General features: G+C 33.2%; 2 long non-coding RNA genes across 2 annotated transcripts; both read left to right on the forward strand.

The window, feature by feature from the left end:
• Positions 1-700: 700 nt before the first annotated feature.
• On the forward strand, positions 701-3331 carry LOC131937280 (uncharacterized). The gene is made up of 3 exons (XR_009386186.1): positions 701-802; positions 1857-1935; positions 3233-3331. It is a non-coding gene; the product is annotated as an uncharacterized LOC131937280 (long non-coding RNA).
• Positions 3332-3503: 172 nt separating this feature from the next.
• Positions 3504-6974, forward strand: LOC131937281 (uncharacterized). Its single transcript, XR_009386187.1, has 3 exons — positions 3504-3637; positions 3888-3965; positions 6906-6974. It is a non-coding gene; the product is annotated as an uncharacterized LOC131937281 (long non-coding RNA).
• Positions 6975-12099: the final 5125 nt, after the last annotated feature.

Consider the following 12099-nt stretch of genomic DNA (forward strand, 5'->3'; position numbering starts at 1 on the left):
GTACTACTTTGCTTTGTTGTTTTTAAAATATGGTCTACCTACATTAATTCATCCAATAAAATTATCTTTTTCTGAAGTTTTAACAGGGTGAAGATTTTGATAACTGGTACTTTAGATGCATAGTTTTTTTTAATTTAGTGATTTTCAACCCTATTTCAACAACATATTTGTTGGGTAGTTTTCAAAATGTGGACAAGAAAACAGTTTTTGATTCATTATTCTACCCTTTAAACAAATATGTTGCAGGCTACTTAGTCGCCTCTTACGACATGCATGTAGCTCGGCAGTGGCGCTATTCTTTTTCTGGTCATGCCCAGACCCCGGAGCCACACGGGGAGTTCTTCTACCTTTTTTTTTTTATAATAGAAAATTATTTACTTGCCCTTTTGATGATACTTAACTGCTTTTTTTTTTAACAGATGAAGTAACTATTTCTCTGTGCTGACACAGATTTTGTTATTTTGACAATGGTATGCTAAACTTGATATAATTTAATACATCAAAACGTATAATAAAAAATGTTGACACAATTCTGAATAGAAGCTGATATAAAATTTAATCTGTTTTGTATCAAACACACATAACACAAAAAAATATATAAAATAATTATCATATAATGAACAAATGTCTAATTAATAAATATTTAAATATGCTTTTCATAAATTATATATACATAATATAACATTTGTTAAGGCTAGGTGTAACGCAAGACTGAACAACTACCAAAGATATACAAGAATTCATCAGCATCTCTATGTAAGAGCTGAATGTGAATGGGGCAGCCAAACTATACAATATTCAGGTAGGTTCAGTTTTTTTTTTATGCAGTAAAGTTCCCCATTTAGACCTAAAGATTCTTAGGGCTAATGAAGTAAAGTTTATTTTTCTTCACCTTGGCATATAAAAAGATGGCGTGGTCAGCACTATGCCCAGCTGCCTATAACAGGTACCCATCAGAGCTGGGTGGACTCAAGGATGTGTTGCAGTCTTAAGTCCAGACCTAGATCTGAACTCGAGACCTTTGGGCTATCAATCGAGCTCTTTACTACCCAACCACGCCACGTCTTCCGTTGAAGGGTATCAATCTCAACAATACTGGAAAAGCTGACTTGGGTTCAATAACTAGAAGAATACTTCATGTTTATACACTGAATTATTTTGATTTACCCATAGGACACATAAATTGTTGATAATTTCAATTACTGGAGGTAACAGAATTTTAGTATTTCATTGATACATAAAAGGTTATACAATGTCATACGTGGTTTATATGAATAACATTAATTAATTAGCTAAGCAGTTAACATATAAAAAATCTACATTCTTTATATATTTTCAATATAATGATTAGAAATTGAATCGATTGAAAAGAAATAAAGTTTATATAACTTTATAAATTTTAAAAATATCTATTTGCATCAATTATCAAAATATGAGAGAGGCCTACACGTTTTTTAATTATTAAAATATAGTTGTTAATTTCAGTGGCGTCGCTAGGTTGGGTGTCACCCGGTGCAGCAACTCATGGTGTCACCCCACCCCGTTTTGTCGGAAACGTCAATTTGTACTTAAAATATGTTTTATTTTTAATTAATTATTAACTAAACTCGCAAAAAGCATTTTTCTTCTTCATATTTTTCAATTTTCGTCTTGGTGTCACCCCCACCCCCAATGGTGTTTCTCTGTGCAGTCCGCCTCACGACGCCTCTGGTTAATTTACATTTATCGTCCCAATAAAAAAAGAACGGACATAAATTATGCAGCTAGAGCTGCTTTTAAGTTGACATTGTGTTTTTTTTTTTTTTTTTGTTAATGCTTTTTTTCTGCCTCTGAAAATTTAACATTATTTTTTTCAGATATGTCAGTGTTCAGTATTTACAGTGCAGATAAATCTATTGACGAGTATCAACATCACAGGAATGCATTTTTTCACAGGTAACAACATATTTAAGTTAACATTTTCACCATACGTAAATTTTACTTTGTTTAAGTTTAAGCATATTAAACATGTTCTGTAGGTATTTATAGACTGTTTTAGGGGTATTATCATCCAGACAATAATATTTGACAGAAAAAGCAATATCTATTATCTAACTATTTAGAATAAATATAGCTCTGTGATGAATGAAATCGATAAGCCCCATTGTAGCTAGCGTAATTAATTAAATCATGAATCGCTCATTCACACAGTTATATCAAACGTCAAAAATATTTAACTTAAAGTAACATTAATATAGACATCAAAATTTGCAAAAATAAATCTAAAATGTGCTGGTTATTTAGACAGCAAACTTTGCAAATAAAAATCTAAAAAGTAAGTTATATACACCTGCTTCCCCGAACTTGTATATGACAAGATATTTATCTTTGTCATGGTTTGAAAAACACATAACATATTAATAACTTAGTGCTTTACATTGCATAACATACAAAGTACAGAATATTCATAGGTATGTATCATGTAAACAATAAATCAGTGACCCAAACATATGTCTAAATAAAATATTATTTATAGTCAGTTACTTTTGTCAGAAAAAATTCACCAGGAAAAAAATTATATTCTTAGAGGGATTATTTCTAAATGGAAAACATTACACTAACAGAGGGATAGTTAAGTTCCTATTTAGACGCAGGTGATTAATATGTTCTTGACCTCTGTATATGAAGGGATCATGTGGTCAGCATTATGCCCATCCCCCATTACTTTCCCCAATGTAAGTTAGGTTCTCATTAAAGCTGGGTGGACTAAAGTCCTACAGTCAGAAGTCCAAACCAAGATCCGAACTTGAGATTGTAGGGCTAGCAACCAAATGCTCTACCATTTGACCATGGCATTCCATAACAGAGGGATAATTTACTAATTTTACTAAAGCAAAAACCGACACACTCATAGAATGAGTTCATGAAATTAAAATGTCACACTAAAAGAAGGATGATTCACAAAAAGGAAATTCCATTTTGATAAATGAAACTTTGTTGTTTGATTTTCAGCAATTCCTTAATCCGAGATTTTAAGTAACTAAATTTTCATTATGTACCATTTCCTCCTGTGATCGACCTTACAGTTAATTTTACATTTCTTCGTTTTTACAGACCCTATCATGAAGTGAATTTTCTATTAATATATTTATCTACCATTTATTGAAAACTTTAAAACATTTTAGGAACAAGTACATGAATACCAAATACAACAATGTTGCAATAAGTTACTATTAATTTTACACTTTCACAGGGGAATTCAAGAATTATAAACAAATACAGTATGTTGATTGAAGATTTCATCACCACATCTGGTAGTGTCTCATCTCTACTTGTTGAATATGTTCATCTTGTAAGCATTTCTTCTATCACCATAATATCATACTATACCTTGTTAGCTTTATTAATTTTAGAAAACTTCTCTTTGTAATTTGACTGTTATGAGCACTGCAGTTACCCAATATCGTGGAGGCAATCAAGTCTGCTGATTTCTAATAGAAACAGTTTTTTCTTTTCAGTTTTATTGAGATATGATCCTTTATTTACTGGTCATATTCTTCACAATATCCACATATTGCAACCAGTGACAATCATGCAGATTCCAATGTTTGTAAAAGAAAAGAATCCGGCCTGTATTCAGAGATCTCATGAAGAACAGGTCATTCCAGAAAGTATTGTTTTTTGTTTAAAAGTTCTGGCATTTTATGAATATCTAAAGCTTGATGTTCACTTTTATAGACTTATATAATTTGTATAATCCACACTAAGTTATGCTAAATTAGGTTTGTATGATAATGAATTACAACTGGACATCGATGTTTTCATAAAATATAATTCTTCCGTTGATTATTCGAAAACAAAATTTTGTTACTTTAAATAATTTCCAGAAATTTTTTTTTCTTTTTCAGTTTCCAGTAACAGTTTCCGTAAAGATTCTAAAGTATGTGAAGAGACAGAGATTGTCATACAACTAAAGGCTAATATTGGTTTGTCGCTATTTTCTGAATCAATATTTAATGCATTCTGTTTCTATATTTAGTTTAAGAAATAGCTGTAGACTTTAACTTTTATAAGCGTGCTGATCTTTTGCTTTTGACTGTAGGTTCTTACAAATAATCTTTCTTGTATAATTACGATAATCCATTTCTTGGCTTATTGTTGATTTTACCACTTGGAAAAGAATTAATTCATCTACAGCTCAGACTTTAAACATTTTTTAAAATGAAAGTTTGCTAGTCTCTAAATTGTCTGGTAAGCCATTGATTTTATGAGGTGCCAATTGCTGAAAACACACTCTCCAGCAGTAATTGCAGGGCTTTTTCCTTTATTTTTCTAAGAAATTAGTGTTCTGCTTCATTGTCAATTGCAAGTATTTTTACTGAGATGTTAGGTGAATGTTAGACCTATTATTTCATTATTATTTCATACAAATTTCTTGACTTTGTTGTTTTCATGACATGTCAAAAGTGCTTGTTTAAAGTTTTATAGCTTTAACTCCATCTTATGATCTATGCAAGAGGTTATCTTCAATACTTTTTTCCTTGCACAAACCAATTTTACTAAATAGATTTGTCAGGTTTATATTATGCCATTAAAGATGAAATGAAATAACATTATTTTAACACATATTCACATACTATTCTAAAGTGAAGGCATTATATATTTTCTTCAAGTGAATATTTACAATTTAGTAGCAATCATCTCCATTACCACTGGCCTAGTTTACTTCTTGCCCTTTTTGTTTGGTTTTGTCTCCTTAGTCTCCCAAGGTCTGAAGTTGAAGGTTTTCTCAATGAGTTCTGTGGGCATTATTTCATCTTGCTCCATGCCACTAAACATTCTGTTTTTCTCCTTGAAACCTTTCTCTTCTTTAGTGAATGTTCTTTCCTCCTTTTTCTGTGCTAATGGGTCTGGTTCGAAAGTTGATTCTAAAACTTGTATACGAGATATTTCTTCATCACTCAGTGTGAAAGGCAAAATTCTTTTGTATGCTGCCATTTTAGCTTCGTCGCTGTAAGTGATGCCTGCAGCACTTCCTCGATTCACAGGCGCTGGTGGTTTTACTACTAAGTCCTCGCAGGATTCCGGAATGGAATCATCAAACAGTGGCTGACGTTCTATATCTGCAACAGTTTCAATAATGTTGAATTTGAAATCGTTGCTGTCATCCGAGTCGAACATTTTTTCATCACAGAAAAATAACGGCGAGTGAGAGCCTTGTTCTGCTTCCGCACTTGGTTGGGAAATTCCTAAATTTTTTATTTCCTCAACCATCTCTTGTGGCAGGTTTTCCTCTTCGTTTTCCCGGCCCAACAGCATGGCTAAATCTAAATTAGGGTCAAGGTCTTGCAGCAGTGGTGCCGCTGCGACCAAGTTGAGCGCTGTCTCCAGCCCAGCTAAATAATTTTTCCTTATCTCCGGCATCTCCATGCAGCGGCTGGTGAAATCATCTCGAGCCTTTTCTGCTTTTAAAATATTTTTGGGTTTTAATGTGTTGTCACTTTCTGATGCCGATTGAGGGTTTTGTGAATTTGATAGTGTTTCAAATTTATCTACGCACCACATTTCTTCAGGGTTTGATGGCCAAGACGGAGCCATTGCAAGTACGCTGTCAGTATCGTCATCTGTCCACATGTTGGATGCAGAATTTTCTCCTGTATATTGTGCTTTTCCTGGATTTGAATTTTCGCTATACTCATCATTTAGATGCACCTCAGTTATATGCAACTGCAAATTAATCTCCTGTTGTTTTGATTTAGACAGCATTTCATAAGGACACATTGAAGTGCTGTGGTCAGCTTGTCCACAAATGTAGCAGACTGGTTTTCTGCCAGGCAAGACCAGAAGAATTGAGTCGCAATTGTTTGCGCTGTATTTCACATTTATGTAGTGAGGAATGTTGGCATTGGCTGGAACAAAACAAATCGTCCACCTCCCATTGAGCTCATTTTTCACAAAAACCTCAGTAAAAGGTTTGGAAATTTTCTCAACAATTTCCTGAACATCTGCTTTAAAAAATAACAGAGGCACGCAATGGAGACTTGCCCATACATAATTCTTGTCTAAATGTTTAAAAGTAAACACTATATTCCTGTGGTGAAAGTACCGTGTGCCATGAAACTCATCATACAACCTGCTGTTGGCATGGTCGGTCAGCTTGAGGTACCAGACATCAGGTTTGCCTGATGTGGACAGGCTCAGGATGTGATCAGTATAGATGTTAGCATGCTGCCTCAAGACCTTCAGGATCATGTCGTAGTTCACTTGGCCTGTGTTGTCCCCAGTAATTGTTATTATAATCGTGAATGGGGTGGGGCAGGATTCCATGGCCATTGTACTATTTAAGTTTAACTCGCTTTTTAAATTTAGTTTCTTTCTATATGATGTTTTAATCGATTGATGAATGCCGAACACAATACTATGGTAAATAGTTTTGTGCAGTTTAGATGTTTCTGAAGAGAAGACAATTAGAAGTATTCTTTTTTATCAGATTTATTCAAAAGGACAAGTTAAAAATTAATAAATAGACACTAGAGCCTAGCTTAATGAAATATGCTTTTAAAAGTTTTCTAATGCATTCTGGTCCATCGAAATAATTACCAGTGAGCCAATTGCCTAAGTTGTTTTTTACCTCGTACCCCTGAAAAATTACAATAATTTATTTCAGGCTACTATAGTGGTTTCAATTATTAGCTTTATTCTCTAGTTAGTCTTAAAAACCATGTCGATTTTTTAAAGATTTTTAATTCTGTTAGCTCAAGTATTTTATTCTTTAAGGATTCATGAGATTAATTATCATGCACCATGTTTTAATTTTCTTTCAAGTATGAATCTGATAAAACTACTATTTGTGCGTGCATATATTTGATGTCATTGTAAAAGACTTGAATTGAACTTATCTATTCATACATTATATCTCTTCACAGCTATGTGCAAGTGTGTGACACATCCAGTGGAGAGTGATATAAAGAAAAACTTACCTTCAGAGCTCACTCCTCAAATTTGGTATGTCTTGTATTCATCGACTGAAAACTATCTGAATTATAAAAAATTATAAACTTTTTAAATAAAAATTTAATTAGAAATAACTTTAATTTGTTGGATATTATTTTTACAAATGAATTTCGCTAAAAAAAAAGTTTCTAAATATTTATAAAAACTATTTACATAAAAGAAGAAAAAAGGCTCTGGCTAGTATAATTTGGTTTCCAGAAAGATGTGCAAATGGAAAACAAACTATACTAATACACTTTTATTTTGTCATATTTTGTGGAAAAATATTTTTAAATCCTACAATGTACACATCATTCTTTGCTTAAGTCTTTAAATGATTGATTTAAAAAAAATAAATTCCCTCGTGCACATTTTTGTTCACAGTTTTCCATTGCACAGCTTTCTTGTCACCAAATAATTTATTTGAATTTATTATCCTTAATAGTTATCCTTACATATACAATATATTTTTCAGGATAATCTCTGATATTGGTGAACAGAATTGAAGACTATCATTTAAATTTATCTCTTTATCTCTTATATTAGCCTCAAGCAATGCTCTTTGAGCCAGTCAGACCATAGCAGGATGAAAAACAAAGCTAATCTTAGATTCAAGGTCCTAGCAGCTAAACCCTTGGGTTTGCACCAGGATTTAACTTTCTCCCCCTGAGTATTAAAACCTCCCAGTTTGGATATAGGTGGTGTTAACATAAAAATCATAATGTTCAGGTTAGTAATCATACATTTTAACAAAGGGAATTCTAATAGGCTAGCCCCTGCTGTCAAAGTAGCATGGAAATTTAAAAAACAACCCATCAAGTAAAAATCAGATATATTCCACATTTAATAAGAAATTAAATCATATTAAAATTTGAAGTATTAAATTGGAATTTAAAATGCATTTAAGAGAATTCCTGTGTGTTTAAAGAATTTTAACAGAAAATGCAATTTGGAACCCTCTTTGTTTTAAACAATTCACTTCAAAAATTCGTTAAAGCTTCGAAATATTTATATGTTAATGAGTGATTAGAGTTTTATGTCACATGGAAACCTTGAATCGGTGATCTTTTTGTAGTCAATCTTGTAATACCACTATATTCAACTCTAATACAATGATACAATTTATTTGTGCAATGTAGGGGAGACAATCAGAATCTGCATATGATAAACAAAAGTAGTTTAACAGCAAAGGCAATATAGTCTATTATAGAACCCTCTATTTTTGAAAAAAATCACTTCAAAAATTTGTTAAAGCTTTAAAATATTTATATATAAATGGTGGGATTAGAGTTTCATGTCACATGAAAACTCTGCATGGGTGACCACTTAATATTTAATCTTATAATACCACTAGATACAACTATTATACAATGATATAATTTATTTGTGCAATGGAGGGGAGACAATCTATATCTGTAAAAAATTAAGTACATTTAATTTTTAAAAAATTACATTTTTTATTTCAGTCAGCACGTTAAATAGGACATCAGGAGGGAATGACAGGCCAGAGGGCAGTCAACAGATTCACCAAGATGTCGAACGTATACAGTCATCCAGATTAGCAAGGTGGAAACAGATTGTTTACAAATTAGTTTCCTGGAGTAGACTGACTGACTCATGGGGGAAATGTGGGATTGTAGACCTCATGTGCTGAAGTTTGGTATTTCTCAGTTTGTATTTGAACTACAATTTTATTTAACCATAAAAATATAATGTGTGAAACATGGTATCCATTGTAAATAGATTTAAAAAGGGCCACCCCAGAATTTACATTCTTACAAAAAATGTATGGAATTCACATTTAATAAGCTGATCTATTTCTATCTTTATTATCTAAGTTTAATTTGGTAAAGTTAATTTTTTTCTGGTTTTGCTGCTCTAAATATTTACGCAACTTCATCAGATACATGTTTCAATTCAGAATCTTGAAAATTATGTCTAAATCCATATTTATTTATCTAAAAGAATGTATAGGGTAAACTTTGAATTCAGCAATTCGCAAACTATTATCAACAAAAACAGCTTAAATCTCCAATGTATTAGAAACTGGTAAAATTTGACTTCCTATCAATCAAATAAAGTTTCCCTTTCAAACCTGATGTTTTATGGGGCATGTGAAGTAGAGTTCACTTGTTTCTGTGACCTCGGCATATGAAGAGATAGTGTGGTCAGCACTAGGCCCAGCCGCCTTTCCTTTCCCTAACGTGAGTTAGGTACCCATCAGAGTTGGGTGGACTCAGGGACGGTCTAATGACTTGAACCCGGATTCGAACTCGAGACTTATGGGTTAGCAGTCCAGCTCTCTACCGCTAGACCACTCCGTCCTATCAATCAATCTGCCCCAATTGTTTTCTGCTACCAATCTTATGTTTAATGTATTTTACCAACAAGCATAGCTGTCTACTTGTGTGACTTACTCCATAAATTTTCCATTCTTACACCCTAATTACAGTGCTACACTTCTGTAGATAAATAGGGATTTGAGTTTTTAAAAAGTCTCAAAAGCACTAAAAAAATGTACTTGAAAAAGGAATCAACATCTTTAAACTAATAAAAAACTAGATTGACTTGAATCAGTTCCTAGGTAATGTTTGCCTTATTGTCAAATAGTGTATATTTGCAGCACATTCTAACCTGCCGTAATTCTCAGTTACTTTGTCGCAGTGGTTGGGAATTTGTTAGATCTTTGGTGTTTTAACTCAATTTGATATCACAAATGAGCCTAGAATGTTGATGACTACCCAGGGAGCAGTGTACCTATATATAAAACCTACCATTTTAATGAAACAGTTGAGGTTATATGTACTTAGATGTACCTAAATAATAATTTACAGGCTTAAAGATAAAAATTTAAGGTTTTTTTAAAATTAGGTTCTGTTTTTTACATGTCAGTTTCAGTATTAGGCTTTTTTTGTGTTAGCCTATTATACTGATAGATCTGATGCTTATTTACAGTACTCTAATATGTTTAAACGTATGTTCATAAAACGCTTATGAAAACCTCATTCTCTTAAATTGACAATAACGCAGGAAAATCAATTCTTTATCATGGATTATTGATCTTTGATGCAGGCAGTCATGTGCTTGCTCTGACTCATCTGATAATTACAGAGAACGTAATGTCAGCTAGGGTGAATTGATTAAAATCTGGCAATGTATGTCCCCAGCAGTCTCTGAGGCTGAGAGTGTTGCTTGGCAACTGAAAGGTCACAGAAGGTCTGATATAATTGCTTCCATGGCGCGTGTTGAGGCCCCACCTTGTTTCTATTTTTGTATGCTGGATGAGTCTGAGTCACATGAGTTTTGTCAGCACTCAGTGTACCTTAGTACAAGTACAGATTCCAAAGCATTCTATATACCATAAAACAAGTACATATTCCTCTTGTACCTTAATACAAAAATAAAATTCTCTTGGGCCTTATCATCAACCAAGACACCCCTTTATAACATTGAAATGTTTTTGAATATTTACATTTAAAAGAGTAGAGCATGTTTAACAATATTCACTTTTCATCTAATGTAATTTTTAATATTTTGTCATTTGTAGGTCATCAAATCAAGCAGAGGTCAAGACCCCACAAAGAATTTTTTCTACTGTGCACAGCTACAGAGAAAGGGGCATAACTCTATCCAAAAATGGTTGGTGTGATACATAAAATTATTTTATAAGAACTTGTACATTTTAACTATTTAAACAAAACAAACATTGTAAATCAAAATGAACCAATTGTTTCAAAGTGCACACCCCTCCCTCTTTTTTGCATTTGCCCCATATTAGTTTATTATTTTATTAGCTGAGATGATTAGTAAATAAAATATTTTATTTTATATAAATTCTTTATTAACAGAGCTAAACTGGTTTTTATTTGGCAATAGTTTTCATCATGTTTCTTATTTGCCTGCAAAATACACAGCCAGGAACCAGACAAAGTGGAAGACTATAGTCAAGGCCCTGTGAAGTCTAATAGGGCTAAAGGAGTAGAGGACTAAGTCATAGTAAGTCAAGCCCCTGTTTGTCTGACCTGATATTATCTCAAAAGGTGGTGTCATAATAACGTGGGGGTGGGAATTTCATGTTCTAATAAATACAAAAAAATAAACATCTGTTCAAGAAATATGCTGCAACAGAGGCTCAAGATTCTGCCAGTTTTAAAAGCACCAGTAATAAAGCTGGCATTTTAGCTCAGTGGAATGAAGTAGAGGTCTACTTATTGTTGAGTGTGTAGGTACTTACCATTGGCGCTTTTTAAAAAAAAAAAAATTCTCTATCACCTTTTTAAAAAAAGTAGACCAGTGAATGGGCAAACGACACATAATTGGAGATGTCACTTTTTAGGTTGGTCATGAATAGGAGAAATACTTTGGATCAAATACTCCTTTTTTTGCAAGAAGCTAAGCATTTATAGTCACACAAAGTCCTTTATACCACTGTATATATATATATAAATGTGTAAACACATCTGCCTCATTGACCACTGGCCACATTATCCCTTCATTCTGAGGTCACAGAAATGTAAACACATCTGCCTCATTGACCACTGGCCACATTATCCCTTCATTCTGAGGTCACAGAAATGTAAACACATCTGCCATATTGACCACTGGCCACATCCCTTCATTCTGAGGTCACAGAAATGTAAACACATCTGCTATATTGACCATTGGCCACATCCCTTCATTCTGAGGTCACAGAAATGTAAACACATCTGCCATATTGACCACTGGCCACATCCCTTCATTCTGAGGTCACAGAAATGTAAACACATCTGCCATATTGACCACTGGCCACATCCCTTCATTCTGAGGTCACAGAAATGTAAACACATCTGCCATATTGACCACTGGCCAAGTCCCTTCATTCTGAGGTCACATAAATGTAAACACATCTGCCATATTGACCACTGGCCACATTACCCCTTCATTCTGAGGTCACATAAATGTAAACACATCTGCCATATTGACCACTGGCCACATTACCCCTTCATTCTGAGGTCACATAAATGTAAACACATCTGCCTCATTGACCACCAGACCTAAATAGTTAATATGAATTCTATTAAAAAAAACAATATTGTAGGTACTCACCAGCTGCTTGAAGGTTTCCTTAAACTGCTCAGCAAACTTGTA

Source organism: Physella acuta, unplaced genomic scaffold, assembly GCF_028476545.2.
Source record: "Physella acuta isolate Inbredline_101_S28 unplaced genomic scaffold, ASM2847654v3 ptg000206l, whole genome shotgun sequence".
NCBI classification, from domain to species: Eukaryota; Metazoa; Mollusca; class Gastropoda; family Physidae; genus Physella; species Physella acuta.